This window comes from Arachis hypogaea, chromosome 4 (assembly GCF_003086295.3).
Source record: "Arachis hypogaea cultivar Tifrunner chromosome 4, arahy.Tifrunner.gnm2.J5K5, whole genome shotgun sequence".
Lineage (NCBI taxonomy): Eukaryota > Viridiplantae > Streptophyta > Magnoliopsida > Fabales > Fabaceae > Arachis > Arachis hypogaea.
In genome coordinates this window covers 71214454-71228994 of record NC_092039.1, presented here as the reverse complement: position 1 = coordinate 71228994, position 14541 = coordinate 71214454, and the positions used below count along the sequence as shown (strand labels likewise).

General features: G+C 42.0%; 1 non-coding gene across 1 annotated transcript; it reads right to left on the bottom strand.

The window, feature by feature from the left end:
• Nucleotides 1-10917: 10917 nt before the first annotated feature.
• LOC112798442 (small nucleolar RNA R71) lies at nucleotides 10918-11024 on the bottom strand. Its single transcript, XR_003200053.1, has one exon. It is a non-coding gene; the product is annotated as a small nucleolar RNA R71 (small nucleolar RNA).
• Between the last annotated feature and the right edge of the window lie 3517 nt (nucleotides 11025-14541).

The following is a 14541-nucleotide window of genomic DNA, read 5'->3' as shown; positions in this document are numbered from 1 at the left end:
TTTTGCAATTTTTTTTGTGTTCTTCATTGCTTTTTCTTGCTTCAAGGATCAATTTCATGACTTTTCAGATTATCAATAACATTTCTCTGTTTACCTCCTTCTTTCAAGAGTCAAACATTACTTAAATTTCAGTATAAAAAAATTATACACTGTTTATGCCTTCATTCAGAGAGCTAAAGCAATGCCACCACATATAAATATTTTAAATTTGTCTTATTATATACTCGAGATATTTGCACCCTTGCTCTTTTAAAAAAAATCTACTATTTTATTCATGTTTGATGATGATAAGAAAATTAAATTATACCCAAATTGATAAAAATAATACTAATGCTTATGCAATCTGTTCATACCCTGGGTCAAGCTGTCCAACCCGGGATGTTTAGCGACAAGCCGACCGACCTCTTCAGGTCAGACTATCCGACCTCTTCTCAAAGAGCTCGGCCAAATCGCCAAAGAAGCCCAAAGCAGGCCCAAAATGAAGGAATACAGCCCAATCTAAAGGCAGCCAAAGCCCAGAAAGATAAAGGCGATTCCCCTAAAGATAAGATGACTTAACTCAAAGATAAGATAAGATAAGATAAGATAACTATCTTATCTCCAAAGAGGTCACTCCTCACCATTATAAATACACTGGAGCACCCAGGTATAACTCATACTCTGATTCTACTCAATACCTGTTTAATACCCTTGCTAACTTAAGCATCGGAGTCCCTTGCAGGTACCCCCCACCCTTCGGTGACAAGGGATCAGAAGAATTCTCAATTCCATGAGTCGGACACACCAGCTCCGGCCACTATACACCTGCCGGACACGTCGGCTCCGACCAGCACAGAAGATTTTGTCCGAGATCGACCTATAGTTTCAGGTAACCCTTGGAACATTGGCGCCGTTGCTAGGGAACTTGGAAGTCATCCCACCAACATGGCAGATAACCATGACAATGACCACGATTCAGATCTAGAGGATAGAACGCCGCACAAAAATGTGGACACTACACCAAATGATACTCCTCAACTTAACAACAAAAAGGATTCTCCAAATGCGGGAGCCATTGAGGCACTTCAAGACCATTTAAAACAACTGGAAGAAGAAGCCCTACATCAACGAGAGGCTGAGAAAGACCTACAAAGGGAGATAAAGCGACGCCGAGAATTGGAGGACAAACTCCTAAAACTCGAAGCTGATATCAAGGCCAAAGCTAATCGATCCTCTCATGAGGATAGCTTCTGCAAGGACCAAGATCCATTCACCAAAGAGATCATGAAAGATAAAGGTCCTAAAGGACTTCAAAGCTCCAGACATGACCCCCTACGACGGCACATCAGATCTAAGCCATCATCTTAGCAATTTCAGAAGCAGAATGTATTTCACGAAGGCCTCAGATGCAATCCGTTATTCTCCATCCAGAAGTACAAAGCCAAACACGCATCGAGTCTATTAGGGATCAAGCAAGGAGATCGAGAGAGCCTTCGCAACAACATGGAAAGATTCAACAAAACATGTATGGGCATACAAAGTCTGCCAATAGAAGCAGCTATCAGGGGCCTCATCAATGGTCTACGAGAAAGACTTTTTAGCCACTCAATATCCAGGACACACCCAAACATCTCTAAACGAGGTACAAGAACGAGCAGAGAAGTACATCAACATGGAGAAAAACTCTCGACTAGGAGAGATCTCAAAAACCGAACATTCCTACTCCTCTCGGGATAAGGATAAAGAGTCCAAGAAAAAAGAAGATCGACAAAGAGAGAAGCCTAGAAAATACCACAATTACACCCCCTTCGGGTGTCTGTTGTGGATGTCTACCGAGAAATATGCAACATTGGGAAGATTCCATCAACTCGCCCAATCAAAAACAAAAGAGGTCAGACGCGTTGAAGGTCCACCTCACACCAAAGAGGTCGGACGAGTTGAAAGTCCACCTCACACCAAAGAAGTCGGACGCGTTGAAGGTCCACCTCACACCAAAGAGGTCGGACGCGTTGAAGGTCCATCTCACACCAAAGAGGTCGGATAAAGTTGAAGGTCCACCTCATACCAAAGTGGTCGGACAAGTTGAAGGTCCACCTCACACCAAAGAGGTCGGACGAGTTGAAGGTCCACCTCACACCAAAGAGGTCAGACAAAGTTGAAGGTCCATCTCACACCAAAGTGGTCGGACAAGTTGAAGGTCAACCTCACACCAAAGAGGTCGGACAAGTCAAACGTCTTACACCAAAGAGGTCGAACGAGTTTAACGTCCACCTCACACCCCTGAGAAACATGTTCATGGAGGATTCGCAGGAGGAAGGATCTCTAAATCATCTCGCAAAGGACACCTCAAATAGGTATATTAAGGAAGGGAGAGAGGTTTGAATAGGACTACGGGGTGCAAACAAGCCTTCCGAGATTTTGAAAATTCTTGGGGCAACTACCCATTCTTACCCGACCAAAGGAAAGTGAAAAGCTCATATTATACCTCGTAGTAGGAAGTCGGGCAATAGCCTCATCACCAGTTAAAGAAGACAAAAGTGGGCAACAACTCATCTACTTCATCATCAAGGCTCTACAAGGGGCCGAACTAAACTATCAAAAGATAGAAAAGTTCGCCTATGCCCTCACATTCTCTTCTCGACAACTCTGCCCATATTTTCAAGCTCACACTATTAAAATTCGGACCAACCAGCCCATAAAAGGCACCCTACAGAAAACAGACTTAGCTGGAAGAATTCTACAGTGGGCAATCGAGTTATTTGAATTTGATCTTCGACATGAAGCTCGGACAGCCATCAAATCACAGTATCTGGCCGACTTCATTACAGAGTACACTGACACCCCGAAAACTCCTACAAAATGGAAACTCTACAAGGATGGCTCTCCAAATAAAACCGGGAGTGGTGTAGGTGTAATTATAGAAAGCGATCAGGGAAGCCAAATCAAGCTAAATAACCAAGCTGAATACGAGGCACTACTGGCTGGTTTAAGGCTAGCTAAGAAGATAGGAGCTTACCGTGTCTAGTGATTCACAAGTAGTCACCTCAAAAATAGAAGGGAGCAACCAAGCTGAGGATCCCACCATGAAAAAATAGCCTGGACAATTCAGGGGACCTTGAACAAAACCAGAGAACAGCCTGGACAATTCAGGGGACCCTGGACAAAAACAAAAAATAGCTCGGACAATTCGGGGAATACGAAGTCCGACACATACCTCGGGAGCAGAATGCCCGAGCTGATGCATTTTTAAAACTAGCCAACACCAAACCAGGAGGCAATAACATAAGCCTCATCCAGGCTACATTACAAGACCACAACAAGGAAGGAAAACAAACCCTCTCCTCGGGGTCCGGCGACACCAACTCATTCTACGGAACCTCCTAAGTCGCACACTGTACTCAGGGTCAGCCACAGTAACACGCATTAAAACTATGGAATCCAGTCAATCAGACATGCCGTACGGGATCTTAGTAGACATCTCAGCAATATTTTTTCAAGAAGACATAGGTCAACCATGGGGTTATTACCAAAAAACTCGGACAATAATAGTAAAACATCAAGTGTCAGACACAATAGTAAAAGGGAAACCCCAAGACTCACACGAAAGTCCAAGGGAACCCTTTGGAGGCAACAAGAGAGCAAAAACCCAAATACAAAGTCTAAAGCTTTACATCAAAAGCATGTTAGCTTGTACATTGCCCCACCAGAGGAGCTCATCAATGTAACATCACCTTGGCCATTCATAGAATGGGGACTCGACCTCCTCGGACCCCTTTCCCAAGGATCGGGACAAGTCGTGTTCCTCATTGTAGGGGTGGATTACTTCACAAAATGGATTGAGGCAGAGCCCCTAGCTAATGCCACTGCTCAAAGAAGTCAGAAATTCTTGTACAGAAACATTGTTACAAGGTGTCGGGTTCCTTACTCCATCACCACAGACAATGACACTCAATTCACAGACGCAGGCTTTAGAAAGTTGGTAGCCGACTTGAAAATAAAGCACCAATTCACACCCGTAAAACACCCATAGGCTAATGGACAAGCAGAAGCTGCCAATAAGGTCATACTAGTCGGGTTAAAACGGAGGCTACAGGACGCAAAGGGAGCTTGGGCTGAAGAGCTCCCACAAGTCCTATGGGCATATCGGACAACTCCACATTCCACCACAAAGGAATCACCTTTCTGATTGGCTTATGGAATGGAGGCAATGATATCGGTAGAAGTCGAAGAAGGATCTTCCAAATCGATCCTCTACAACGAAAAAGCTCATCCTAAATGATATCGAAACAAGTCGACCTGGAGAGGGAAAGCTAGCAGCTAATTGGAAAGGACCCTGCCAAGTCACGGAAGTACTGGGAAAAGGTCACCACAAAGTGTCCGACCTCGAGGGGCGAGAGCTACCAAGGTCATGGCATGCCTCCAAAAGGCGCCAGGCCGAGATCTAAAAGATTGCCTGACCTAGAAGGGTAAGCACTAACATGTACACACTCTTATTCATATCCTCATTTTATTGTTTAAAAGTTCGCAAATTCCCTAAAAAGTTTTCTACCAAGACGTCTGATTACGACAGGTCGACAAGGTGAAAACCAAATTCACCGCCCGATCATGACAAAGGTCGGCACGGTGAAAACCAAATTCACTACCCGATCATGACAAAGTCGGCAAGATGAAAGCCAAATTCATCGTCCGATTACAAAGTGACAGGTCGGCAAGGTGAAAACCAACTTCACCGCCCGACCACGATGAAAACCAAATTCACTGCTTAATCAAGACGCATTAATCTGAAGCATTCATCGTCCGATTATAAAGCAACAGATCGACAGAAAGTGAAGAACAGATTCACTGTACGATCTCGATAGGAATGATCGTCCGACAAAGGTGAAAATGCGATTCACCTAAAGGACGATCAAATCGGGATAGAAACCACCATCTACAAATCGGCAAAGATGAACACAGAATAATGCAAGAAGTTATCGAAAGTGATCCCAAAAAGAACTTGACGAGGTCTTATGGATTGCTATATAATAACTTAAAAAGACTGGCCGACACTAAAAAGTCGGACTAAGTCAACCCAAGTTATCAGTAAATCCCTGGAAAGAGGTCTGGCCAACCCTATTAAAGAGGAATTGCTATAACTTAGAAGAGATCGACCTAACGAAGTCGGTTTCCTACACAACAAGTTATAAAAATAATCCCTGAAAGAGACCTAACAAAGGTCCAAGAAAGAGGATTACAAAAATAACTTATAAGTGATCGACCTAACGAAGTCGGTTTCCTATAAAACAAGTTATAAAAGTAATCCCTAAAAGAGAACTGAACAAGGTCTAAGAAAGAGGAATACAGAAATAACTAAGGAGAGCCCGACATGACAAAGTCGGCCCAAATGACAAAAGAGTTATAAAAGTAATCCCTGAAAGAGACCTGAACAAGGTCCAAGAAAGAGGATTACAGAAATAACTCAGGAGAGCCCCGACACGACGAAAGTCAGCCCACAACACAAAAGTTATAAAAGTAATCCCTGAAAGAGACCTGAACAAGGTCAAAGAAAGAGGATTACAGAAATAACTTGGAAAGCTACAGATTGGATCGACAAGAAGAAGTCGGACCAACGAAAGCTACAGCTTGGACCAACAAGAAGAAGTTGGACCAACGAAAGCTACAGATTGGACCGACAAGAAGAAATCGGACCAACGAAAGCTAAGATTGGACCGACAAGAACCAACAAGAAGAAGTCGGACCAACAAAAGCTACAGCTTGGACCGACAAGGAGAAGTCGAACCAACAAAAGCTAAAGAAGGATCGACAAGAGAAGTCGGACAAACGAAAAACGTGCGCTTAAACGGACATAGCTCCGCCCAAAAAAGCCACAGCTCCACAACAAGGCTATCAAAATTGTTCAGACTGACTAAAAAGAGTTCTACGAGAACACTAAAAAGTTGTCAGACAAGTTAGCCCCAAGGACCACCTCGACCAAGCAGAAAGTGGACAAAACCAGGAGTGATCAAAAGAGGTCGGACAACAAAGTACCGACACTCGCAAACAGCCAGAGGAAGGCCAGGAATGTTTTGCTAAAAGGTACGAAGTCTTGAAAAAAGACACTACTTAAAAAGTGAAAAGCACAGCCTCAAAGACAGAGCTAAAAAATCATCCAAACAAACTATAAAAAGGTTCCCCATCGGAAAACTACCTAAAAAGTTGTTGGATTATGACTAAAAAGCCCGAACAGCAAAGACAAACATGTCGGAAGAAGGCTGAAAAGTCCCCTCAACAAAGTAAAAGGGGTAATACCAGACTCGCACAAGGAGAAACTACTCAAAGATCGACCAAAGTCAGGATGCTTGAGCACGATTTCCGCAAAGAGATCGAAACTCTGAAAGCACGGTCTCACGGAAAAGTCCGAACTCAAGCAGGGGCATTGTCGTACAGGTCGACGTCAGCTAAGAAAAGAAACAAGTACGATCTCAAAAAAGAACAAGCCAAAAGGTTGGGAAACCACTTAAGGCTCAAATGTGCTTAGCCAAAAGGGATACAACTCCACTAAAAGAAGGCACAATCTCAAACAGGGCTACGAACGTCATCCGAGACTAAAAAATGTTCTATATAAAGAACACTAAAAATTCATTGGACAAGTCACTAAAACCCCGGATATCAAGCCGCAAGGATAACTTCGCCAAAGCAGAGGGTTGTCAACACAAACTTAAAGCAAGGCATGATCCAGAAGGCAAGGGTAGAAAACTCACACTACCGCTCAAAAGAGGTTGGACTGTGAAGTACCAAACCTCTAGAAAATCTGTAAGATTGCAAAGCAATGAAGAAACAAGCAAAGACAGATGCTTGAGCACTACTTCCAAAGAGATCGAAGCTCTGAAAAGCATAATCTCATGGAAAGATCGAACTCAAGCAGGGGCACTGTTCATACCCTGGGTCAAGCTGTCCGACCCGGGATGTTTAGCGACAAGCCGACCGACCTCTTCAGGTCAGACTATCCAACCTCTTCTCAAAAAGCTCGGCCAATGCCCGACCTCTTCTCAAAGAGCTCGGCCAAATCGCCAAAGAAGCCCAAAGCAGGCCCAAAATGAAGGAACACAGCCCAATCTAAAGGCAGCCAAAGCCTAGAAAGATAAAGGTGGTTCCCCTAAAGATAAGATGACATCACTCAAAGATAAGATAAGATAAGATAAGATAACTATCTTATCTCCAGAGAGGTCACTCCTCACCATTATAAATATACTAGAGCACCCAAGAATAACTCATACTCTGATTCTACTCAATACCTGTTTAATACCCTTGCTAACTTAAGCATCGGAGTCCCTTGCAGGTACCCCCCACCCTTCGATGACAAGGATCAGAAGCATTCTCAATTCCACGAGTCAGACACACCAGCTCCGGCCGCTATACACCTGCCGGAAATGTCGGCTCCGACCAGCACAGAAGATCTCGTCCGAGATCGACCTACAGTTTCAGGTAACCCTCGGAACACAATCCTAATACTAATGCTCTTGCGATTCTAATATAGGTCCCTAATAACAAAAGTTATCATAGAGTTAGGACTCAACAACCTTGATTTTTGGAGATAGGTGCTCCTTCAATTTGTGGGACGCCTGGTGCTTCAAGGGATAGCCTCTGGCGCTTCAGCTCCTGTAGCTCACGCCCTTGCTGCTATTGTTCCTTGAGCAATTTCCAAAGTATGCTGTTCTAATTCTGCTGCTCTTCTTTGAGTTGATCCACAGCTTTTTGCAGCTTGGTAACAGATGCTTCTAAGCGAACCCAATAGTCAAATTGGGAGATTTTTGGGAGAAGCTCGTGCGCCCTCCTCTTGGTGGGGTTGTCTTGAGCTTGAGATCCATCCATTATCTTTTTAGTGATTGAGTGCTCAGTCGGGATGAACTCATCAACTCCCATCTATACCCCTGCATCCTTACATAATAGATAGATCAAGCTTTGGTAAGCTGATGCCAGGGCATCTAGGCCAGTTTCACTGACCTTTTCTTTACTATTTTAGGATAGTTTCATACATTTTCTTAGTAAATAAGGCAAGTTTTGGATAAAAATACATTTACACCTTGATTCAAGCAACTATTGTGAATTTTACATGATTTTATTAGGATTTTGCAAGGATTGAATGACAAATTGATGATGCATAATCTCATGACTTGGGCTAGAGCTTTGATGCACTTTATCTGCTTGATTTCAGGACAAAGGAAGCAAGAAGAAGCCACGTTAGCAGTCACGTTACCACTAACGTGGAATAGGGACAAGCTTGTAGCATTAATGAAAAAGGTGACCACCAATAACGCTTGCGAAGCCATCATAAGTCCACGTTAATTGCCACGTTAACTATATTAACGTGGTAGTTAACGTAGAGAAAAAGGAAGCTCCAGCATTAGTGGTAAAAGTGAACACCACTAACGCTTCAAATTGGCAATTGGCCACGTTAAGAGTCACGTTAACTTAGTTAACGTGAACTCTAACGTGGAAGGGGAACACAATGCTAACGTTAGTGACACTCACCTTTGTCACTAATGTTGGATCTAGCCAACATTGCCCCCGTTAGTGGTCACGTTAAGACCGCTAACGTGAAAGTTAACGTGGAGCTAAGCATGATGAGCCAACGTTAGTGACACTCACCTTTGTCACTAACATTGGAGATGGCATTCACTACCACATTAGTGGCCATGTTAACCTAGTTAACGTGAACTCTAACGTGGAGAGGAGGGGTGTTTGGAGCGTTAGTGAAAAAGGTAAGTGTCATTAACGCTCTCGAAGCTTAGGCATGTCCACGTTAAGAGCCACATTAACCTAGTTAGCGTGAACTCAAACGTGGGGAAAGGGGGCACAATGCAAAGTTATTGGAAAAGGTGATTCCCAATAACGTTTGCGAAGGATCAAGAGGCAACGTTAGTGGTCACGTTAGTGCTACTAACGTTGAAGTTAACGTGGACCATTTTGGGGTTGGAACGTTAGTGAGAAAGGTGATTGCCATTAACGTTCTCGAACCCACATTTTCACTTACCGTCAACGCCACTAACGTCCTAACTAACGCCCATGCCTAACTCACACTTTTCTGCAAGCTGAGCCCACTGAAGATGGTATTTTCTTCAACTCAAGATCTAAGGCCCACATCCATGACTTGAAGAACTCACTAGAAGGTCAAGAAGAGTAGTATATATAGGAGTAGTTTTGAACTATAGAGAAGCTTGGCACTTTGGAGAACTACCCTCTGTATATTTACTTTTCTGCACTTTTCGCTCAGCATGTATTCTTTTCTGCCATTTTTCATTTCCAGAGCCATGAACAACTAAATCCCTTTCATTGGGTTAGGGAGCTCTGTTTTAATTTGATGAATCAATTATAGTTTTCATTCTTCTTCCTCTTTCTTTTCTCTTGATTTGCTAGAAAGCTTTCAATCTTAATTCAATTGGTTAGTTGTCTGGGAAAAGAAACTCTCCATAATTGGATCTCCTCTGAGCCTTGGAAAAGGGATGAGGAGATCATGCTAGAAATGCTTTCTCATGTTGGACCAAATTGGGGTCTGGGCGGATATAGTGACATGTAATCCTCCCAACACTTTGATTTGGAAATACATGTGGTATAATCAGTGACCACACTTCATCTCTTCCCATGAGCAATTAAATCAAGGAATTGGGCAATTGTTCAAGCTTAGAGAGATTGGATTGCCAAGGAATTGGGATCCAATCAATTAAGATTGCCAAGGAGATCAATGAATGCATTGATTGAGGAAGAGATGAGAATGAACTTGATCCGGAGAATGCAACATCTCCTAAGCCCAATGAATTCCCCATTTCTAATCTTATCCATTCTCTTTACTTTCTGCCATTCATTTATATGTTCATCTCCCCAAATACCCATTTAAGATTCTGCACTTTTTTTTCTGCCATTTACTTTCTTGCCATTTAATTTCCTGCAATACCAACTACCTTCTGTTTAGCTCAACTAGCATACTCTTCCAACTAATTGTGAGTTTTTACTTGATGATAATTTGGTATATTTGCCGAAGGGAAATTTGTTGAAAGATAAGTTTTTGTGCATCAAGTTTATGGCGCTGTTGCTGGGGATTGATTTTGTACCAACAATGATTAAGTTGAAAGTTCACTAGACTGAGCATTTTTCTTTTATTTGTTTATTTTATCTAGTCATTTATCTTCAGTTTCTTTAGTTTCTTCCTCATCCCCTCACCCCTCGTTGTTTTCTTGTTTTCTTTGTTATTATCTACAATTCTGCTCACTAACCCACTAACTGTTTGATAATTTGCACCACTCACACTAACAATCACTCTAACAAGAATAATCACTTCATTTTATTTTTTGCTGTGTGCTCTATTAGTTGTATGACAGGAAGAAGAAACGGAGCTTCAACTTCCTTTGATTCGGAACCTGAGAGGACCCTCCGTAGATTGAGGAGGAAAGCAAGAGGGAAAGGAGTTGTTGGTGCTGAGGAAGAGAAAGAGTACTTTGAAACAAACATGGAGGAGAACTTGGAAAACAACCATGAAGGAGAAGCCCACAACCATGCTAGAAAAGACCCTGTAAATCATGCTGGGCAAGAGAGGAGAGTTCTAGGCTCTTACATCAATCCAAACCCTGGAAATTGTGGAAGTAGCATCCAAAAGCATACCATACATGCCAACAACTTTGAATTAAAACCCCAGCTCATCACCCTTGTTCAGAATAAGTGCTCATTTGGAGGAAGTGCCCAAGAAGACCCCACCTCAACATCTAACCACCTTCCTGAGAATATGTGACACTGTGATGTCTAATGGAGTCCATCCGGATGTCTATAGGCTGCTTTTGTTCCCTTTTTTCACTAAGGGACAAAGCATCCAAGTGGCTAGACTCCTTTCCGAAGGAAAGCTTAACAAATTGGGAATATGTGGTGAACACATTTTTGGAAAGATTCTACCCTCCTCAGAGAATTAATAGGCTAAGAGCCGAGGTGCAAACTTTTAGGCAACAAGATGGCGAAAGTCTCTATGAGGCATGGGAGAGGTTTAAGGACTTAACAAGAAGATGCCCACCAGACATGTTCAATGAATGGGTTCAACTTCACATTTTCTATGAAGGATTTTCTTACGAGTCAAAGAAGGCTATAGACCATTCATCAAGGGGCTCTCTAAACAAGAAAAAAACCATTGAAGAAGCAATAGATGTCATTGAAATGGTAGCTGATAATGACTACTTCTATGCTTCCAAAAGAAGCAACATTCGAGGAGTAATGGAGCTGAACCACATGGATGCATTGCTGGCTCAAAATAAGATGATCACCAAGCAACTAGCAGATCTTACCAAGAAGGTAGAAGAAAACCAAGTTGCAGCAGTCATCACTTCATCACCAGCTCAAGAAGGAGTGAATGTAGAAGGAGAAGGTGAATGGGAACAAGCCAATTATGTTGGAAACTCACCCAGGCAGATCCATGATCCATACTCCAAAACTTATGATTCTAGATGGATAAATCACCCTAACTTTGGATGGGGAAATCAACAAGACCAAGGCCAAGACCAGAGACGCCACAACCACGATCCCAACAACAATGCAACTTACCAACATACCTCACAGAGATCCTATCAACACCCACCTAATCACCCTTCTCAACTACCTAATCTCAACCCACCATCACCAACCGAGGATAGACTTTCCAAAATTGAGGCTCTACTTGAAGACATATGCAAAGAAGTCCAAGACAACAGAGTGTTCAAGGATGAAGTGCGAGCCAATATAAAAAACCAAGGGGAAAACATCAAAAGGATGGAGTCCCAAGTGGGATATCTTTCTCAACATTTTCCTAAACATGTTGATAGTTTCCTAAGTGACACAGAGAAGAACCCAAGGGGAGAAACAAAGAAAGTAAGGTGGGAAGAATACAAGATGATCGCTGATGACAAGTCATCATATGCCCATTTTTCAAGCTAATTTCACTTGTTTCACTAGTTTTTATGCACATTCTTGCACTATAAGTAAGCAATTTAGAGTGGAATTGCATGTTATATTTGAATCAAACAACCACCACTTTCTTCCTCACTGGGCGTTTTGAACGCCCAGCTTTTTCTGTGTAATTCCTCTGCTGTATGTTCTGAATCTTCAATTCTCTGTATTATTGACTTGAAAAGACACAAATTAAAAATTTTTTTGGATTTTTCATAATGAGGAATAATCAAAATGAAACTAAGATCAAATAAACAATGCATGCAAGACACCAAATTTAAAATGAGACACTGGACTCAAACAAGAGACATAAAATATTTTTGGTTTTTTTATGATTTTGTAATTTTTTTTTGGTTTTTTCGAAAATTTATGTGGAAAAGAAAATAAAAAGATTCAAAATTTTTAATAAGAATTCCAGGAATCATGCAATGTTAGTCTAAAGCTTCAGTCTAAAGAAATTAGACATCGCTAGCCAAGCTTCAGTAGGACATTGCATTCAAGAGCTAAATTGATGAGAATCAATCAGCTTTGGTGATGATAAGAACATCACCTTGAAACACTAGAATTTATTCTTAAAAATCTGAAAAATACCTAATCTAAGCAACAAGATGAACCGTCAGTTGTGCAAACTCAAACAATCCTCGGCAACGGCGCCAAAAACTTGGTGCATGAAATTGTGATCATCAATGACGCCATCAACATGGTACGCACAATTGCAATCTCAACTCTTTATCGCAACTTCACACAACTAACCAGCAAGTGCACTGGGTCATCCAAGTAATAAACTTTACGCGAGTAAGGGTCGATCCCACGGAGATTGTTGGTAGGATGCAAGCTATGGTCATCTTGTAAATCTCACTCAGGCAGATTCAAATGGTTATGAATGATTTATGAATAAAACATAAAATAAAGATAGAGATACTTATGTAATTCATTGGTGAGAATTTCAGATAAGCGTATGGAGATGCTTTGTCCCTTCCGTCTCTCTGCTTTCCTACTGTCTTCATCCAATCCTTCTTACTCCTTTCCATGGCAAGCTGTATGTAGGGTTTCACCGTTGTCAGTGGCTACCTCCCATCCTCTCAGTGAAAATGTTCAACGTGCTCTGTCACAGCACGGCTATTCAGCTGTCGGTCCTCGATCATGTCAGAATAGAATCCAGTGATTCTTTTACGTCTGTCACTAACACCCCACAATCGCGAGTTTGAAGCTCATCACAGTCATTCAATCCTTGAATCCTACTCAGAATACCACAGACAAGGTTTAGACCTTCTAGATTCTCTTGAATGTCGCCATCAATTCTAGCTTATACCACGAAGATTCAGATTAAGGGATCCAAGAGATATCCACTCAATCTAAGGTAGAACGGAGGTGGTTGTCAGGCACACGTTCATAGGTGAGAATGATGATGAGTGTCACGGATCATCACATTCATCAAGTTGAGGAACAAGTGATATCTTAGAACAAGAATAAGCCGAATTGAATAGAAGAACAATAGTAATTGCATTAATACTCGAGGTACAGCAGAGCTCCACACCTTAATCTTTGGTGTGTAGAAACTCCACCGTTGAAAATACATAAGAACAAGGTCTAGGCATGGCCGAATGGCCAGCCTCCCATAATCTAAGAACTAGACATCCAAAGATGATCTCAAGATCTAAAGTGATCAAAAAGATGAAAATACAATAGCAAAAGATCCTATTTGTAGAGAACTAGTAGCTTAGGGTTTACAAAGATGAGTAAATGACATAAAAATCCACTTCCGGGCCTACTTGGTGTGTGCTTGGGCTGCGCATTGAAGCATTTTCGTGTAAAGACTTCTCTTGGAGTTAAACGCCAGCTTTTGTGCCAGTTTGGGCGTTTAACTCCCATTCTTGTGCCAGTTCCGGCGTTAAACGCCGGGCAGTTTTGAGCTGATTTGGAACGCCTGTTTGGGCCATCAAATCTCGGGCAAAATATGGACTATTATCCATTGCTGGAAAGCCCAGGATGTCTACTTTCCAACGCAGTTGAGAGCGCGCAAATTGGGCTTCTGTAGCTCCAGAAAATCCACTTCGAGTGCAGGAAGGTCAGAATCCAACAGCATCTACAGTCCTTTTCAGCCTCTGAATCAGATTTTTGCTCAGGTCCCTCAATTTCAGCCAGAAAATACCTGAAATCACAGAAAAATACACAAAATCATAGTAAAGTCCAGAAAAGTGAATTTTAACTAAAAACTAATAAAAATATAATAAAAACTAACTAAAATATACTAAAAACATACTAAAAACAATGCCAAAAAGCGTATAAATTATCCGCTCATCAATACTAAATCATGAGATTCAAGCTAAATTTAATTGATTTTTGAATGATTTATGAACCTTGTGAATTTGGTGATACTTTGATTGGTTGTTTTGATTATTTGTAGGGGAAGAAAAGAAGAGAAGAAGGAAGCGTGGCTTAAGAAGTGATGTGGCCAAAGGAAGAAAATAGTGTGGCAAAAGAAGAAGAAGTGTGGCGCATGGAAGGAAGGAAGCCACACTGCTCTCCACAAGAGCACACTGCCCTCCAAGGGAGCACAACAATGAACCAAGCATTCAAGGCTTCACTGCCCTACCCTCCTTGAGGGCGGAGACAATTCTA